The sequence below is a fragment of the Hylobates moloch genome, unplaced genomic scaffold, assembly GCF_009828535.3.
Source record: "Hylobates moloch isolate HMO894 unplaced genomic scaffold, HMol_V3 SCAFFOLD_1, whole genome shotgun sequence".
Classification (NCBI taxonomy): Eukaryota; Metazoa; Chordata; class Mammalia; order Primates; family Hylobatidae; genus Hylobates; species Hylobates moloch.
The window spans coordinates 62,548,542-62,569,310 of record NW_026652276.1 but is presented as its reverse complement, the minus strand read 5'-3'; the positions used below and the strand labels follow the sequence as shown (position 1 = coordinate 62,569,310).

Genomic DNA, 20,769 nt, shown 5'->3' with positions numbered 1-20,769 from the left:
CCATGATCATGGGTTAGAAGAATTAATATTGTTAAAATAACCATACCACCCAGAACAATCTACAGATTCAACATTAATTTTATCCCACTACCAGCATCATTTTTCACAGAACTAAAAAGAACTACTATTAAATTCATACAGAACCAAAAAAGAGCCCAAATATTGAAAGCAATCCTAAGCAAAAAGAACAAAGTCATAGATACTGCATTATCTGACTTCAAACTATATTATATGGCTGTAATAACCAAAACAGTATGGTACAAAAACATATACATAGATCAATGTAACTGAATAGAGAACCCAGAAATAAAGCTGCACACCTACAGCCTTTTGATCTTTGACAAAGTTGACAAAAATAAGCAATGGGAAAAGGACTCCCTATTCAGTAAATGGTGCTGGGATAGCTGGCTAGCCATATGAAGAAGAATAAAACTGGACCCCTACATTTTAACATGTACAAAAATTAACACAACATGGATTATTTAAATGTAAGACCTCAAACGATAAGAATCCTAGGAAAAAAACTAGGAAACACCATTCTGGACATTGGCCTTGGGAAAAAATTTATGACTAAATCCTCAAAAGCAACTGCCACAAAAAAAAAAAAAAATTTGACGAGTGGGACCTAATTAAAATAAAGACCTTCCGCACAGCAAAAGAAACTATCAACAGAATAAACAGACAACCTACAAAAGGGAAGAACTTATTTATAAACTATGCGTCTGACAAATGTCTAATATCCAGTCTATAGGGAACTTAATTGAACAAGCAAAAAACAACCCATTTAAAAATGGGTAAAAGACAGGAACAGACATTTCTCAAAAGAAGACATACAAGTGGCCAATAAACTATGAAAAATGCTCAATATCACTAATCATCAGAGAAATGCAAATTAAAACCACAATGACAACACTATGTTACATCAATCAGAATGGCTATTATTAAAAAGTCAAAAATCAACAGGTGCAGGCAGGGCTGCAGAGAAAGGGGAATGCTTATACACTGTTGGAGGGAATACAAATTCATTCAGCAATTGGGGAAAGCAGTTTGGAGGTTTCTCAAAGAACCTAAAACAGAACTACCATTTAACCCAGCAATCCCATTACTGGGTATCTAGCCAAAAGAAAATAAATTCTTCTCTCAAAAACACTGACGTACTCACATGTTCACTGCAGCACTATTCACGACAGCAAAGACATGGAATTCAAACTAGGTGCCCATCAATGGTGGATTGGACAAAGAAATGTGGTACACATACATCATGGAATACTATGTGGCCATAAAAAAGGAATGAAATCATGTGTTTTGCCACAATATGGATGCAGCTGGAGGCCATTAATCTAAGTGAAGTAACACGCCAACTGAAAACCAAACACTGCATGTTCTCACTTACAAGTGGGAGCTAAACATTAGGTACTCATGGAAATAAAGATGGCAACAATAAAAACTGGCAACCATTAGAGCACAGAGGGAGAGAAGGGCGAAAGCGTTGACAAACTATTGAGTACTATGCTCAGTACCTAATGACCTTACTGAATGACTCAGTAAGGTCATTCACATACTAGAAAGTATCAAAAACAAAGCACATTTATATATTTCCAAAGATTATGTATTTATTTTACTTTCTTTGAAAGCTAGTAAAGTTTGATTTTTTAAATATTTCTTAGTCATTAATATTTCTTCTTTTTTAAGTCATTCCTTCATGTTCTTTGATCAATGTTCTATTTGGAATTTTAAAAATTGATTTGCAAGAGAGCTCTCCTATAATAGTTACAAAATTAATAGTTTCCATATTTTTATAACTATTTTTTCCTGCTTGTCATTTGTATTTTATCTTCGTTAATTTTTATTGTGTGGAAGGTTTCAAATTAGTCACATTTAAAAATATTTACTCTAATGGTTTCTACCTTTATTGACGTACTGATAAAGATCATCACTATCTCATGATTATATAAATATCTACTTACATTCTTTCACATGCCCTTATGCCTTTTGGGTTTTTTAACATTTGAATCTTAGTCTACTTGAAATTTATTTTGGTATGACATATGAGAAAGAATTCTAACAGTGTTTGCCCCCAGATTTGCACATCTGTCCCCAATGTGCAATGTTTAAGGTTTTAAATACCTTAAACATATGCCAGTTTATCATATTTACTTGGGTCTATTTTGGAGCTTCCAATTTTGTGGTCAATTTAATTTTAAATTGGTCATTTGACTCCTAAAACTTTTAATTAATAAATGCATGAAAGTAAAAGGCAGAAAACTGGAAAAAAAATTATTACAGCCACTATGACAGACAAATGGTTGACAACATTAATATGATAAATCATACAAGTCAACAAAAAACTACCAAGACATCTTTGGGGAATGTGGAAGATGGGTAAAGGATAAGCAGGGAAAATTCATAATAGAAAAATAAATGACTATTATAAGCATGGTAAAGTGAGATTCACCCTATAGTAGTCAAATAAATATGTTTAAAAAATTAGATAACTCTTATTAAATTGTCCAGTTAGCAAGGACTGTCTCATAAAGCAACTTTTAAAATCTCTTCAAAGTTAAGAATCTCAGGAGAAAGGCATTCTTACACTTCCCAGCAGGCATATAAATTGGCAGAATGATTTTTAAAAATAATCTGGCAATAGCAAACGAGTCATAAAACAGTATACATCCTTTGACTCAGCAATTTCCTTCAGACTCTAGCCTAGAAAATAATGTGGAATGTAGTAAAAGATTTATACACAAAGACATTCACCTTAGTTTTATTTAAATCAAAAATAGAAAGTAGGTTAAAAAATCCAGTAAAATAATGAATACATAAATCATAGCATAACCACAGTATCAAATACTCTAGCTATTTAAAATAGTTATTTACAAACCTGTTTAACAACATGTGGAAAGTGTTACAAAGTTATGTGAATGAGGCAGGCTCAGTGTTGGTGGGGGGTTATGGGCAGGCCCTGGGGGTCTTCAGGGACCTCGGGGGCAGAAGGGGCTGGGGAGTGAGGGGCCGGCTGTGCTCACCACGCAGGGCCCTCACTGGCACCTGGCCTTGGGCAGTGGCAAGTGTGTGGGCCACCATGTCACACATGCTCCTGCACCTCCACAGCAGCTGGCAGGTGGACCTCTCCCAGGAGAGGACTGCATGGTTGTCATTCACTTTGGTCACGACTGGGACCCCACATGCATGAAAATGGACAAGGTCTTGTACAGCATCATTAAGAAGGTTAAAGATTTTGCAGTTATTTTTCTTGTGGCTATTACCAAAGTACCTGACTTCAACAAAATGTATGAGTTATATGATCCATGTACTATCATGTTTTTCTTCAGGAACAAGCACATCATGGTTGTCTCGGGGACTGGCAACAAAAGATTAACTGGGCCATGGTGGACAAGCAAGAGATGGTCGACATCATAGAGACCGTAGACTGCAGGGCCCTCAATGGCGGCGACCTGGTCTTGTCCCCAAAAACTACTCCAGCAAGTCCAGATACTGAAGCGCCCTCAGGCTGTGTGGATAAATGCTGTGGAGGCCTTTTCATGTAGAAACCTTTTAAACTATTTCAAGCCTTTGGAAAACTACAGGAAGCTCCAGGGCTGGAGGACTTCTGAGATACCATTTACTACATGGCCTTAACTAGCTGAAATAAACAAACACATGAGGAAAAATAATAACACTGATGTTAACTGAATGAAAGGAAGATTTTAAAAGTGTATATATAGTTGCATCACAGTTGGTAAAAATGCATATAAAAAAACTTAAGTAAACACATAATGATCATCTCTGAGAACAGGATTATGGGTGATTATGATTTTCTTCATTCTTCATTTCTTATTTCTAAAATACTTCACAATATGTCTCTATCATTTTTTTCTAGTTAGACGGGAATACAAATTGGGGAAAGGCCTGTGCTTTCAAAACAGGAAAAGCTATGAGCAAACAAATCTATGAGCTGGGAGAAGCAATAGAGAGAGGGAGAGGACAAAGGCTTAAAAGAAAGGAACAATGAATGTCACCAGGATCCTGCAGAAAAGAGACATCAAGAGAATAGGTAGAGAGACTTGTCTAGGAGGGACATCTTTCCTTTGATACCTGTGAGGAGGAAGTATTGGAGAGGTGCAAATACAGATAGATTTATATGCAGGTAACGGGAGCAGAACATTCACTGAACTCAGAGATGTTCACTTTTATTACCTAAGTCAAGCATGAGGGAAGCTCATCAGCTGAGACTGAAATAGAACTTGAGAAGAATGATAAAGATTATGAAAACTGAATGGGAGCAGGAGCTAATTAAAAATAGGGAAAAGAACTATACTGGTATTTCTGTTTACCTAAACACATGTCAAGATCATGAAATCATTTTGTTTCAGGAACCAAATACAGTTACTAACTTCTTTACCAGAGAATAATTCTTTTAACATATCTATGCCATACCTTGATTGATTGCTTGATTCATTGATTTAGATTCTTTGATTCATTCAACACTACTCTAGCGCTTAACCAGGACACTAATGCCCTTCACATTTGCAAATTCAGTGGTCAATTCACAGTCCTCATGTTATTTGACATTTGTTATGTGTTATAGTACACATTTAGGAATCCTTCATTCTTGAAAATTATAATGTATTTGTTTCTAGGACACCACTCCACTGTACTATTAACCCTTCTTAGATGCCTTTGCTGGTACCTTTTCATCTATCTGATTATAAATGTTAAAATGCTCCAAGGATCAGTCTTTGTGCCTCTTACATCCATTTATTCACAAGGTGATCTCATTCAGGCTCTTATATTTAAATATGTTTGTACACTGACAACTTACATATAACATACACACACACATACACACACACACACACATACACCTGCAGATTCAATCTCTCACCTAAACTTCAGACTCAGTCAGAACTGCCTACTCTACCTGAATGTCTATCAAACTGCCAAGAAGCAACCCCCACCCCAAGTACTCCTCATCCCCAAATTACCCATTTAAGTAAACAGAAACTTCATTTCATCAAGCTGTTCAGGCTAAAAACCTTGGAGTCATTAACGGGTCTCCATTTCTTTTTGCCCACTTCAAATAGAGCTGCAAATTCTATTTACCCTGTTTTCAAAATATACCAGGATCTAATCACTTCTCTCCACTTTCATTCTAGTTTAAGCCACAGTCATTTCTCCTCTGGCATGCCTTGGTCCCCGCCGAAGGGACCTTCTCCCTCACCTGTTATGCCCCTGCAATCTGTTCTCCCCATTGTAATGGGAGTGATTCCTTAAAAACAAACGTAAGTTAGATCGTGTCTGCTCACAAGTCTCTAATGACTTCGTATTTCACTTACAGTAAAAATCAAAGTCTTTATGAAGACCTTAAGGCCCTACCTGATCAGGCTTCCTGGGAGGAGGGCAGAGAGCAGGAGTATCTTCTGCCTAGGTTTCCATATGGGAGACAATTTCTCTAAACACTGTACCTAGTGGGGGCTTCCTCAAATAGAAGTTCAATGTTTGTCCTAGGTACAGTTTCCTAAAGTTTTCTTACCTAACTGGTAAGACTAAGAAAGTGACTGAATAAATATCTAAATAAAAGCTCACATTTTTAAACATGAAATTTCAGAAATATTAGTTGTTCCTTTCAGAATATAATATATTATACTCTAATTGCCATTTTCTCATCTCATTTTACTTTTCAAAAGATAGGCACCAACAGACCAGTGTGGTTTATGGAAGATTTTTTTCCCTTTTTCTTTTTTTGAGACGGAGTCTCGCTCTGTCGCCCAGGCTGGAGTGCAGTGGCGCAATCTCGGCTCACTGCAAGCTTCGCCCCCCGGGTTCACACCATTCTCCTGCCTCAGCCTCTCCGAGTAGCTGGGACTACAGGCGCCCGCCACCACGCCCGGCTAATTTTTTGTATTTTTTAGTAGAGACGGGGTTTCACCGTGGTCTCGATCTCCTGACCTCGTGATCCGCCCGCCTCGGCCTCCCAAAGTGCTGGGATTACAAGCGTGAGCCACCGCACCCGGCCTTTTTTCCCTTTTTCTTCTTCATTAGTAACAAAATCCCAGAAGTATGATTTCCAGATTCTCTTCAAGAAACAAACATCTGATGTGTCCCAAATGTTACTTTCCAATATTTTACACATTGTGTAAAAGCTTCATTGTGAATAACACCAGGCATTTTCAATGTTCTGTTGAAAATGGAAGAAGGACAAATATCTGTCCTTATATATTCACAAACAGGAAGCTCTCGATTTCAGAAAGGCAACCCAACTGCCCACCTTTTCACTGTCTCCTATTGAAATACTAAATTGTATCACTGTTATTTTGCATAGTGTTTATTATTATAGTCAATGAAAGCAAGTAACAGAAAGTAGCACAAAGTGACATAAGACCATTGATCTACAATTTGGCAAAATAGAGAACTGTTTCTTGAATTTCATGATATATTGTTTGCCAATTTCCCATTTGACCCTGTAGACGCAACAGGTATATATTAAAAGGCAATCTTCTTATCTACTTATATAATCTCTCAACTTTCACTTTCACATATTAAAGCAGAATAAATCCATGAAGTTTTCTTAAACTACATGCAAATAATAAAAGTGAGCCAGTATCAAAACCATTAATTTCACTCCAAATGTAATCACATGAAATAATTGGTCTGAGTCACCCACCTCTAAGTTAAAGATCAAGAGAATGTAAATCAAAGGCAGAAAAGTCAGAGGTCAGCAACAAAACACCGGGGAAGAAAAGAAAGCCAGAGCTTAACTGTATGTGAGTAGACATCACTGTGTGTGTGTGTAACCCTCTGTGTGTGTGTGTATGTGTGTGTGTGTGTGTCAATTTGAATGGGTCTATGTGGTTATGTTCACATGACTGGCTGTGTGTGTGTCTGCATAGGTACGTGTGTACGTCAGCTTGAGCATGTGCATGTGTCAGTGTGTGTGCGTGTGTGTTGGCCTGCAGGAGACAGTGTGAGTTTATGTGTGTCAATCTGAGAAAGAGAAAGTTCATGCGTATACGCACTTTTCCCCTTGGAAAAGTGGGTAGAACACTGTTGGCTACACAAACTTTTATGTTGTGTAGGTGTGTCAGCCTGAGCAAGAGTGTGTGTGTTTATGTATGTGTCAGCTTGAACAAGCAACCATGTATGGGGAGAAAGGAGAAGACTGTGTGTGGCAGACTGAATGTGTGTGTGTGAATGTGTGTGTAGTATGTTGTATGTGTGTAAAATGTTGTGTGTGTCAGCCCAAGTGAGTGTGTGCATGTGTGGGTGTGCATATATCAGCATATATCTGGGAGGAAGAACTAGAGAGACTTTTTATTTCCCTGGATCCTATGTGGTAGGAGAGATTTCTTTTTTTTTTTTTTTTTTTTTTTTTTTTTTTGAGACGGAGTCTTTCTCAATTTTTTGTGTTTTTTTTTTAGTAGAGACGGGGTTTCACCGTGTTAGCCAGGATGGTCTTGATCTCCTGACCTCGTGATCCGCCCGCCTCAGCCTCCCAAAGTGCTGGGATTACAGGCTTGAGCCACCGCGCCCGGCTGAGATTTCTTAAAAAATCATACAAGTGCAGTTTTATTAAAATTTGCCTTTCCGACATAATGACAGGTCCCTCCAAGTATGTTAATTAACCTCAGTAGAAATTAGGTGTGAAAATATCCTAAAACGATTTAGCAGCAGGGCACGGAGAATTCAGTCAATTTAAACATTGCCACTTTATAAGTTAGCAGAATGCTATTTTTCTTTCAGTTTAAAATAACCTGATGTAATTAACTAATTTTTCCTTCACTAAGTGGCTCTTTAAATCAGTATTACAATTAATGTCTCTCAATTAAACATCATTTTATTTTAAATTAAGGTTTAACAGATGATTTCTGAACAATCGTGATTAATCTCTTGCTAGAGCGTTAATATTACACATAAACATAAAATACAACATTGCTAGAAACGTTTCAGCTTTCAAAACTAAGTACCATGAAGCACTGACATGGTATGCTGGACTACAACTTGATTTTTGATTCCCACAACACACTTCCCGTCAGTTCGTTCGGCCTCACTATCCAGAGCTGACTAGGAGGAAATACATCACACAAGTGACTCACCATCTGTCTACTCAATGGAAAGAAGAATAGAAAGTTTCCCATCCTCAGTGCTGGCCCTAATGCTCATCAGATTTTATAAAACCCAAGATAAACCTGGAAAAACATCAAACTAGTCCAGGGGAGCTGCTCTTCCCCAGAGTGCCAGTTCCAATGGCCTCTTCACTGGGTAGAAAGTAACTAAAGTAGGCTTTCTTTTTGGAATTTGGCTATCATTTTGGTGTTTTTGCCAATACCTCATAGATACATATGTATAAATATGTGCATGTTTATAAATACACACACACACAAAATTTACTCCACAAAATAGAACTTAATGTCACCTTGCTTTGTTTTTCTAAATCAAATAAAGTATGACTCCGAGTATCCATTTGCTAACAGTGTTATTCAGTATTCCATACCCTTTCCTGCTCTGGCCCTGTGGGAGCGCCAGGAAATTCAGCAAACTTGAGAAGGGACTTATGGCTTTCAATCTATTGTGGTCACCATTGAGATGCTGGTTTTCAAACCCCAAGGACAGGTGGGTGGCTCTACTTCCAAGCCAGTGCAGACCTTGGAATCTTTAAGTGCCTGGAACACAGTGGCCTCCCTCATGACATCACCTCCCCCTCTACCATATCATCCATCTATCACCTACAGACCCTAGCACTTCCTGGGATGCCCCACAGGATTCAGAGTGGACCTGCCACTGTGCTTCATAATCCATAACTCTGGATGAGACCTTTCCGCCCCTTCCAAGCCTTGAAACTTCATTCCTTCTTGGCCAACCTAATTCAATGCTCTCCCAGAAGATAAATACAGACATTCTTTACTTTTCCCCTTGGAAAGGTGGGTAGAACACTGTGAGGTGCTCAGGCGCTCCGAAACTTGAGGATGGGCTTATGGCTTTCAGTCTGTCATAGTCACTATTGAGATGATGGTGTCCAAACCTCAAGGACAGGTCAAAGGTCTTTTGGCCTCTCCTTTCTGGGAGGATGGGGAAAAGGTACATTTTACTCCACAGCGGCCATGTTGTCAAATTCTATTATTACACGATTTTTGCCTTGGTTTACAGACTTTCTGGACACACTGTAGTATATGATTGTATTATACTTTTTTCATATTAACAATTAGACATATTGCACCAGGTACTTCCCCTAACAAGGTATCTGGAGATAGATGGAAATCATAGCACATTTTTAAAAAATGTCACTAGCACACTATCAAAAATACGTTTATCTTATGTTTCCAGACTTTTCAAACACCCTTAGAATGTTTATGTATGTACATGTATATGAGAAGATGTGTGTGTATATGTGTGTGTGTATATACATATATTTATTTATATATTGCTCAAATTTTTTTCGTTGATGTGTTTTCTTAAGTGGTAAGAATTTTTTAAAATAAAAGTTTGATAATTTTCTATAATAGCTACTTAAAAATCTCTTTTCCAGTTTACTATGTACCTTTAGTTTTGTTAATGTGAAACAACATGCAGAAGATTTCATTACTTAACTTTTAAGTATATTTGCATAAAGGTATTTGCATAATTTGTAATCTTCGACTCTGACTATAGCCCTCTTCTCATTTCTAAATTTGTTGATTTGTATTTTCTCTTTCTCCTTCTCTTTTTAAAATTTAGTTTACCAAATGTTTATATCATTGTTTGATTTTAAACCAGGCTTAATCAGTTCTATTGTATTTCTATCTTCTAACATTAAATTCTGTGTTCTATCTTTACTCTTAACATACTCTTAGCTGCCTAAGTTCTGTTTATTGGTATTACTTCGTTTCAGGATCTTTTTTCCTCCCAATTGTCTAGAATTTAATGTTTCACTTATTTTCAAATTATATTTTTAAATAATAAAATCTTGTAGGGTGATGAATTTTTCTATAAATATGCATTTGTCTGCCAAGAATAATTTTGACATGAGACTTACTTCTTTGAGTATTTTCTTAAAAGGCTATAATTATATTTTTTATTTCCTCACTTACTATAAGGAATTTCCTTATAGTAATGAATTTCCAGGGTTTTACAAGAGAAGATAAATGGTGGATGTTTGCTTTTTCTTGTAAATATTCTAAGTCAGAAAAAGGAGTTTTGTAAATGGAAATTCTAGCTAAGACATTAAAACTTTAATGACATTATTAGCTATTGGTAAGTCTACACTTACTATGCCACATTTATTTTTCATATTCCTATCCTAGAAATAATGGCAAAATTTCCTATTTGTGCACTTCAGAGCAACCTATCAAAACTCATAAAATTTGAATGGAACTTTTAGCAAAAGTTTTCAATGAATACTTTTTTCTTTTTCCTACTCAAAGTACATATTAAAGAAAAATTGCCAATCTTTACAGGTAGTCCTCGAATCTTCCTGCAGCTGACCAGTGGACACAAACTCCCAAGTGTCAGGGCACAGGGCATTCTCTCTCCCGTTGCCATGCCCTGCACTCTTTCCAACTATCTATACCACTTCTTAAGTAGTCATCATAAATGGAGTCATTTGGGGGCAATTAAAAAGATCCTTGTGAGTGAATTTCTTTAAAGCCATTTAATATCAGAAATGCTCATATTACCCATTAAAAACGTCCTCTCAGACATTTGAATTCCCTCCAACAAAGGTTGCAGCGGGGCGTTCAGGGGGTTGAGAACAAGGTAGGAGCTGCAGAGAAAATAATAAAGCCTCCAAATGAGAGTTCCGTTCTTTTACATTTTATACCACACCCCTTGGTTTAAAAGCCATAAATAAAACTAAAAACAATACTCTTGAGTAATGATTTTTACTTTTGGTGAGGACACTTCACAGTTTCCCAGGAGATTCTTCAGGCCTATGACAGAGATCTAAATAAGTAGCAATTTTAAGATGTCATTCCTTATCTAGCCATTTTACCAAGACGTGCTTTATCCAAGATAGACTAAATGACACTGTTTCCCCCCTTAGTACATGTCAGATAAGCTAGCATTCTCAGTTCTGCCTTGACTATAGATTGCAGAATATGATTAATGATATATCCAAGCAGAAGTCCCCAAGGAAAACATCATCTCTTAATTCTGATTATCCTAATGAAATGGTACAGTTCATAATTCATTAATCTGACTGCAGTGACAAAAATAGGATGCAAGAAAAAAAAGTACTTCTATAGTGTCCAAAGCTGAGATAATTCATTAGCAATAGCATATGCTTAAAATTCACTATGTTCTGCGGCATAGTGCAAGGTTTTCTGTAAAAAAATTAACAGTTCCTCTTTTTGAAGAAAATGATCACCTTCAAAGAAGCCAACAGAACTCTTATTTAAAATATTCCTGTTTCTCCATGAAAAAAATTTCCTACACAATAGGTTCCTAAAATACAAATTTTATTAAGGCAATAAGTTAAATAAGAGTCCATTGAGCACAGGCTTTTGTCCTTCTTTTTCTTAGCCTTCCCTTAGAGGAAGATTGCCTGTCATCCTATTAACCATACATTTTCCAAGTAGGAGGTCATTTCACTGTTTAGTTTCTTAAATGAGTAGAGCTTAATACATCACTTCACCCAAAACTAGCTGTTATAAAAGGCAATATACTAACATGTAAAACATTTATTTTGCTAAAGTACTTTAACATTCAAAAATAAATACTACCATTTGATGACGGTAATAATGATGAAAATTATAATATTATATCTGATTCAACATATTCTTAATTATCAGCAGCAACAGCAGCAACATAGACCTTGGTGGTCAACAGAGTCTGATGGAATCCTTCACTCACGGAAAGTGCCACTCCTAAGCTGTGGAGGACATTTGCACTGTGAGTGTCATCTCCACATCATGAACCTAAAGACCCTTCCTAGACTTTTGAATTTTAATTTGTAACTGAGGCTGGCATGTGTTTACCATCTGGGTATAGAGGTAGCAAACCTACACATCTCCCCCTTAAGTGAAAGGCCAAAGAGCCCAGATCATTAAGCCTTAAAAAATGACATCATTGGAATACCTTTTTCCATTCTAAAGAATTATTCTTCACACACAAAAATAAACACATAATAATAGGAATTCTATGCTTATGGGAGTAAGCCGTCCATTACATATAAGGCATACCAGTCCTGGACTTTTTGTAGAAATTTTCTGTAAAAACAGCTATAAAGATGTCAAAGTTCTATTAGTTATTATATAACTCTGAAAGTCGTGAGGGATACAAAGCAGGTTTCAGGCTTTGTTTGGAAATTTTCATCTAAAGATGGGTTCTCTTCTTTTGGGAGGGGAGAAAAACAGTAAGTATTCAAGAGCTCAAAATTCACGCTGAATCAAAGATAACTTTGCACTGGTCATAACGTTCTAGCAGAAAAAATATTCCAATTCACTAACCTTGATTCCATGAGTGAGATAAAGTAGCTGAGGTGATAAAAAGTGAGACCTACTCTTCTGCCTGGGTCTTATCCCCCCATATCAAATTCTTCAGTTACCACAAAATACCACATAGAACAGCTATGCTGTATTACAAAGCTGCAGCACAAGTTTCACAAACAGGTGAATTTTAATTCTAGATAAAAAGATGAAAATGTTTGCTGTGTCTCAACATAGCAAGTTTAATTTTATACCTACTTTTCTTTTGCAGGCTATCCGAGGCCACAAAGCTAAGCTCATTTATAAATCCTCCTTTGCCTGTTGTCAAAATTTGGTTCACTATCAAGTAACATTTTCCTTAACACAAATTTTTATTTGTTCCAATTGTTTCTCTTAGTACAGAATACTAATCTGCCTAAGTTCTGTTTATTGGTATTACTTTGTTCCAGAATTTTTTTTCCTCCCAATTGTCTAGAATTTAATGTTTCATTCATTTTCAAATTATATTTTTAAATAATAAAATCTCGTAGGATGATGAATTTTTCTATAAATATTCATTTGTCTGCCAAGAATAATTTTGACAGAGGCATTCTTAGATAACTTTTCTTATATTTTACTGTTCATCCTTCTCTACCTCCATGACCCAACATCCAACTCTAAGATCTTCCTCTGTCAATCATTGAAATAGCATGTCATTCTTCTTCTCAAAAATGATGGTTTCCAAATATTTGCAAACACAATGGTTTGCAGTTGTTTTTAAGTCTTGTTTCAGTTAGAATTTTTTGGTTGCAAGTACCTGAAACTCAAATTTAAAAGGCTTCAGCAATTAAAGGTATTTACTAGTTGGTGTAATGAAAAATTCCAGTGATGGTTTAGCTTGAACAGTGTCACCAAGACTATCTTCATACCTTAGTATGAAGATCTTAGATGTTGTATTCACCCTAAGGCTTTTTAAAAATCTTTAGATGGTCTCCCCTACATCCTAAGGGTACAAGTTCAACTACTTCCAGCAGGAAAGTCAGAGCCTGTTTTTGCAGCAGCTCTATTAAAATGCTAGTATCTAGTCCAGTTGTGCATGTCTGGTCCATGTGACCATCACTAAAAAGATATCACTGTGGCTAAAGGGATGGGGCACACTGATGCTCAAACCAATGAGAGCCCTTTTGGAGCTGGAAGAGAAGTCTATGTTACCCAAATTGCTCAGAAAATTTGGGGCACTGTACTTTAGAAAGAGAAAGGGTGCTTGGGAGTCAGACAACAAATATTAACTACAAAAGTAAATCTTTGATATTTATCGGATTGTGACTCTTCTGTACTTTTTATGTTTTATAATATCCTACACAGAACAGCATAGCATTCACTATACAGTAGGGGCAATATGAATAATGACATTAGTAAAACATAAAAATACAGAGAATAAATGCTTCCTAATGCAATACATTTCAAAATGACAAGAAGAAAATAAAATTTATGAATAATATTTAAATAAACTTGGCATTTTAAATACTCATTGTGAACATAGGTCTGTGTTTGTTTTGTTTAATTTTGTTTTTGTTTTTTCATTTCCAAAGCACCATATATTTTGAACACATATGGAAGGGCATATGGTTCCCTAACATCTTAAGTGTGACTTCATCATTTTATTGGAGAATTTTTTAAAAGTTAAAAATACAACTTTTAAACAGGGTGGCCATTTAAGCTAGTTTGCCGAGGAGATGCCTGGTTTATGCTTTGCTCTTATGTGGGTAGTCTGATTTAAGAAAAAAAACAACATTTTGGCAACATGTATATCATATTCTTAAAGAAATTTGAGACAAGGGAAGTACCTAATCAAATAAAAGTGAAGTTAAATAGGCATACTCTTTGTGTGAGCAAAGAAATAGTTCAATTTATCATGCTGTAAGAAACACAGCACTGCTTCTAACGTATGAAAGAAAATTCATTTGAAGCCACAGCTGTTGTGCTTTAGGGATTTGGATTAAAACTCATTATTATCTTTCTGTTAATACTCTTCCCTGGACCAATCAGTGGTCATATGGTGTTTACAGACCCTGAACACTGAACTGACTTGAATGGCCTTTGTATTACAATACAATCAGATTATGTCTAATCTAAATGCTGTGTGTCCTTTATAGGACAGATGAATCCTAATCTCCCATTTACAAAAGCAAAGTCAGTCCAGTTCCCAATGGCTATCTATTCACCATTTCCTGTTTTGTTTTGTTTTTTAATTTTCAAGTGACAGATATCAAAATAAATTTTAAATTCACTCAATCTAAAGTTAGTGTAAAAATAAATACTTGGTGGTTTTGAGCTGTGGTCAAAGCACTTCTTTTTTGATAGTCTAAAATGTGTTACTACAAAAACACAATTCTTCTCCTTCTAAAGAATAAAGATTAACAAAATAACCACCCCCCACTATTCTAACAGTTTAAAGGCAAGCTTTAAAAGCATCTCATTTCCTCTTTCCCAAATTACTTGAAAGGTTATCTTGAAGCTCAGATTAGTTAGCTGTGCCTAGGCTTTATCAGTTAAGGAGTAATGATGTTTTAAAGCAGAAGTCCCCACAAGATGACTCACCAAGCCATCTGGGAATGGGCCTTTCTGCCTCTTGCAATTTCATTAGTGTTGTCAAGTCTTGCTTCACTATGAGTCTCTGAAATAGGACGCCATTTTCAAGGAAGTGAGGGAGTAAAATACCATTGATGACAACGACTCCTCCCTTCCTTAACTCATGGCTTCCACCATCTGCAAACCCCAACTTTCTTCCCTTTTACCACTTCAGGATTGCCCCCCCATCTCTGTTCTCCAGTGATTCTAGGAATCATTGTCAGTATTCTGATGCCATCCCCTCCCTCAGCTCGGCAGCTTTATCGACACTAAATTTTGGGTATCCTCCTTTTTAACACCTCTTTTATCCTCCTTTTTACATGACCTCTGTCAGCCACCTGACCAGCAAATGAGAGCCTAAAATTAGAAAAGAATAGGTAAATAAGTTACCAAATTATGAAAAACAGCTGTCAAAAATTCAGCTACTACCCTCAGATACAACAAAGTTTAGGGTTTGGAATTGTCAAACAAGAATGGAGTTCAATGTTTAAATAGACAAGGAAGAAATTTTTCGAAAGGTATCAGGAAGGGGAGGAGTATTTTAACAAAGACTGATAGTGCTCTGTTTCTTGATACAACTCTATAAAGCCACAAATAAAACAACAACAAAACATGCAAGAGTTTTGATGCACTCATGAGTTTTCTTCAGGGATAGAGGTAGAAGGCTGGCTTGTTAACAATGAAAAGACACTATTCTAACTCTCACTTGATGACTGATTTCATTCCTTTTAGAATACTCAGACACCACTTACCCCAGCCCCATCCATCTCTATGAAGCAAAGAGTGCTATTGATAGCCCTGCAGAGAAGCGAAAATATTCCCAATAGGCACCTTTAAACCATGCAGCACTCTCCCTTAAAGCAGGGGGTCAGTAGCAAGATATTTCTCCACAATACACACAATAGATCTAAATGGACCTAAAATGAACAGGTAGGTTTTATTTTATTCTTTTTTTAATTTGCTTTGTAAATTATTCAGAAAAAAAATTCTTTAACTTGCCTGGATTTCTCTCACTGCCTAGCACCTACCCACAAAACATATACTAAAAATAAATACCAACTGCTTTTGCATCTATAAATAATGCAATAAGAAAGGTAAATTTGAAGCTAAAAATTTATAAGGCATACATCAAAGACAAATCTAGTTGACTCTGGTTTCTGTATCAATTCAAAACTTCAAATCTTTTGTCCATTCCACACTTAAGTTCCTAGCATGGTCTAAATACTACAGTAGAATAAAGACAAACTGGAAACTCACACTATACTGAGTGTCTTAAACCTAACAAAGAGACACAAAATTATCTAAGAATTTAAGATGATACAGTACACTATAAGAGACCGATAGAGTCTTCAAGCTGTCTTCAATTAACTGACATCCCATCAAGTACCAGACACTTTATTAAGCACTAGAAATACATTAGTCAGAAATATGTAAATATGATAGGCATGCAGGGGAGAAGGAGCAGCTAGAGCAAAGACTAGTTTGTGTGGAAAAACCAATGTCCAAGGAGCTGCAAGAAGCTGGGTATTTTGGAGACAGTGTGATGAGGGGTGGGGAAGAGGGGGCAAATAGACTTGGGGAGAATCCAGATCACCTTGGGCCTGCTATGCTTCCCCAGGAAATCAGAATTCTGTCCCGTGAGCAACAAGTCACAGAAGACTTTTAAGCAAGGATCTCTCTTCTATTAATTCAAATATCTGATAGCTGATTTCATAACAACACAAATACCATTTTAATGAAATGATTATTTCTAGCAGTGGGAAATCTGTGTTTTATATTTATGTAAATATAAATAATTATTTATTTGAAAAATATAATTCTCAAATGCAAAACGTAAATAATAATTTAAATAATGTTAAATAATCTTTAAAAAATAAACCTCACACATCTCTTACAATCAGAACTGCTCCACATTTCCTAGGTTCCTATTATTAACTGCTCCCTATTCACTGGAGCCAATGTTGATGTAAACATTGTCTTTCTTCCAGCATGCTGTTAAAACATAACATACGTGCATACAAGCAAACGTCATAGAGCCTATGAATTGTCACAAAGTGAACGTGTCCCATGTAGCTAGCATTAAGATCGACAAGATTACCAAAACCCCAGATGCCTTCTCATACCCCCTTATAATCATTACCTGCCTCAAGGGTAACCACTACCCTGACTTTTGATACCATGGGTTATATTTGCCTGTTTTTAAACTTCCTATAAATGCAGTTATGGAGAATTTATTCTTTTGTGAGTTTTGTCTGTGTTGTTGGATATAACTGTAAACTATTTGTTTTCATTTATGTATTGTATTTTTATGAATATATCATGTATTTATCTAGTCTATTATCAATTGATATTTGAGTATTTTTCAGTTGAGGGTGTTATAAATGATGCTGCTATGAACATTCTTGTGTTTGGTGGAACATAGGTATATATGCCTATGGAATTGCTGGGTCTACCTTATTTATTTTTTGTAATGTCAATACTTTTAAACAGAGGGCAAGTGTGAGATGATGATATGTGGGAAACTATATAATAGGATAAGAGGTAAAAATACATCCTACAAAGGACAGCTAAACAAAATCCAAATGCTAATCATTAAATTGCCCATTAATTCCTTCACCATGAGCCCACCATATTTCACACAACATTTAGTGATAATGGCCTGTATTTGAAAACTCCTTATTAAAAGTAAAACATGACCTCATTTCTGCTTTGTAGCTTAAGTAAATTTTTTTTAAAAAATAAATCCTTTATTCACTTTTTCTTTCAGATGATTTGGCTTAATACTAAGCAAACCATCATAATGTGAGTGGCTACATTATTGGAAAAAAGAATACCAAGACAATCTAAAAGGGAAGATTTGGATAAGAAAAGGCTCCTGGTTTTCATGAAGGTTGAGAGTATGAAAATTACAAATCACCTCAAGAACTTTAAAATCTTTCCTTTAAACAGGACTATGTAACCAAATCACTGGCAACTGTATTTCTGAAAATATTTCACAAAACTGGCATGATTTGAAATATATGGGTTTTATGGATTGCCTGGGCTCTGTGCCTAGAAATATTTCCAGAGATCATCTCACATTTTTATTCCTAGGATCAACAATGTCAGCAGATGTTAAGGTTTGTTAGTCAAGTACAGTGATTTAAAAAGAAAGAAAGAGAATGAGAAAGAAAGAGAATGAGAAAGAAAGAAGAAGAGAAAAAGAAAAGAAAGGAAGCCAGGTTCATTTTAACAATCTTCCAAACCAGTAACTCAAAGGATGGGATGGATTAAAAAAAAAAAAAGTTTTAAGAGAGCACAACTATTTAAACAAGAGCAGTACCAAACATTTTAATTAAGGAGTACAACCAGCTCCAAATTATACACACCATTCTAGTCTTTCCAAATAATCCCAAAATACAGTAAAAGACCAAATGTCAAAATACCTCACTGAGAAAACAATTTTATGTTCTAATAATATTTCTCTTCATAGTGAAGAGACTATTAGCTGAAAAACAATTAATATTCCTCTAGGTCTTCAGTGATTAAAGTGTCTTCCTATAAATATATCCAAGAATAATGTTAATTCACTTACCAGAGTGAAAATTAAACAACTGTACATACATATACAAAAATATTAATAATAATCTAGACATTGACCTTACACCTTTAACAAAAATTAACTCAAAATTGATCATAGAAGTAAATGTAAATCACAAAACTCTAAAACTTCTAGAAGAGAACATGGGGGAAAATCTAGGTAACCTTGGGTTTGGATATGACTTTTTTTTTTTTTTTTGAGACAGAGTCTTGCTCTGTCGCCCAGGCTGGAGTGTAGTGGTGCTATCTCGGCTCACAATGAGCTCCTCCTCCTGGATTCAGGCCATTCTCCTGCCTCAGCCTCCCAAGTAGCTGGGACTACAGGCGCCCGCCACCACGCCCGGCTAATTTTTTGTATTTTTAGTAGAGACAGGGTTTCACCGTGTTAGCCAGGATGGTCTGGATCTCCTGACCTCGTGATCCACCTGCCTCAGCCTCCCAAAGTGCTGGGATTACAGGTGTGAGCCACCGTGCCTGGCCTGGATATGACTTTTTAGATGCAACACCAAAAGCACAATCCATGAAAGAAAAATAATGATAGAAGAAACTTTACTGAAATTTAAAACTTTGGCTCTGATAAGATATTTTTAAGAGAAAGAAAAGACAAACCAGAGATTGGAAGAAAATATCAGCAAAACATATATGTGATAAAGAACTTGTATCCAAAATATAAAAAACTCTTAAACACTTAACAAAAGAGCCCAACTGAAAAAGAGCAAAATGATCTGCATAGGCACCTCACCAAAGAAGATATGCAGATGATAGGCATATTGAAAGACTCTGTATCATGTCACTGGGGAGATGCAAATTAAAACAACAAAGAGATACCACTACATACCTATTAGAATAGCTATGAATAAAATTCTGTTAGGATGGCTAAAAAACTGACCATACTACATGCTGGTAAGGATGTGGAGAAACAGAAACTCTCATTCATTGCTGTGGAGATGCAAAATGGTTCAGGCACTTTGAAAAATAGTTGGCAGTTTCTTACAAAGCCAAGCATTGTCTTACCATGGGATCCAGCAATTGCACTCCTGGATATTTACTTAAATGAGTTGATAATTTATGTCCATACAAAACCCTAAAATCATAAAAAATGATTATAGAGGTTTTATTCAGAATTGCCCAAACTTGAAAGCAACCTAGATGTCCTTCAAAAGGTGAATAGATAAAATGTAAATCCAATGTAATATTATTCAGCAATAAAAAGAAATGAGCTGTCAAGCCACAAAAGACTTAGCGGGACTTTAAATGCATATTACTAAGTAAAAACACCCATCTGAGAAGGCTATGCACTCTATGATTCAAACTATATTACATTCTGGAAAAGGCAAAACTAGAGAGACAGTAAAAGATCAGTGGTTTCCGGTGGATGGGGAGGCAGAGATGAATAGGTGGAACACAGGAATTTTGGGGCAGTGAAACTCTTCAGTAGGATATTGTAATGGTATACACATGACAATATGTATCTCGCAAAATCCATAGACTGTACAACACAAAGAGTTAACATTAATGCAAACAAGGGCCTTTAGTTAATAATAATGCATCAACATTGGGTCAACAACTATAACAAATGGATCATATCAATGCAAGTTGCTAACAATAAGGGAAACTGAGGGGAAAAGAGGGAGTACAGAAGAACTCTCTATACTTTCTGCTCAATTTTTCTGCAAATCTGAAATTTCTCTTAAAAATAAAGTCTATTAATTTTATTTTTTATTTTCAGGCAGTTAAAGATATGTAAAAATATTTGTAATACTTACGAAATGGGAAACAGAGGAGTTGCACATGAATCCTGAACTAAAAATGCCTGGATTGTAGGGACTTCCTTTTCCAGACAGTATCAGTAGTAATAATTATGATAATAATGATGACAGATAATAGTTACTATGCATTTACAAAGTGCCAGGTATTGTGCTGCAAATTTTATACACTAACTTAACCCTCACATAACCTTATGAGGTAGGTATCCTTGTTTTCTAAGGAAACAGGAGCTTTCTCCAATTCACACAGCTAGTAAATAGTTAGCAGGCTGACTGACTCCGTTCTGCACTCTTAACCACAGTGCTGTATTGCATTTTACTGCCATAGCAAAGATCCAGCAAAACTGCATGAACATTTCCACTTAAGATGCCAAAACTTACTGGATCAAGTTCCTTTGAAAAAAAAAAAAAAAAAA

The 20,769-nt window shown here is 35.9% G+C and overlaps 1 protein-coding gene and 1 pseudogene across 4 annotated transcripts in view; one reads left to right on the top strand and one right to left on the bottom strand.

Moving 5' to 3' along the window:
- ZNF385B (zinc finger protein 385B) overlaps positions 1-20,769 on the bottom strand; it is a 427,950-nt gene that overhangs the window by 375,224 nt on the left and 31,957 nt on the right. The gene's annotated exons all lie outside the window — the stretch shown is intronic.
- LOC116810594 (thioredoxin-like protein 4A) lies at positions 3,083-4,571 on the top strand (annotated as a pseudogene).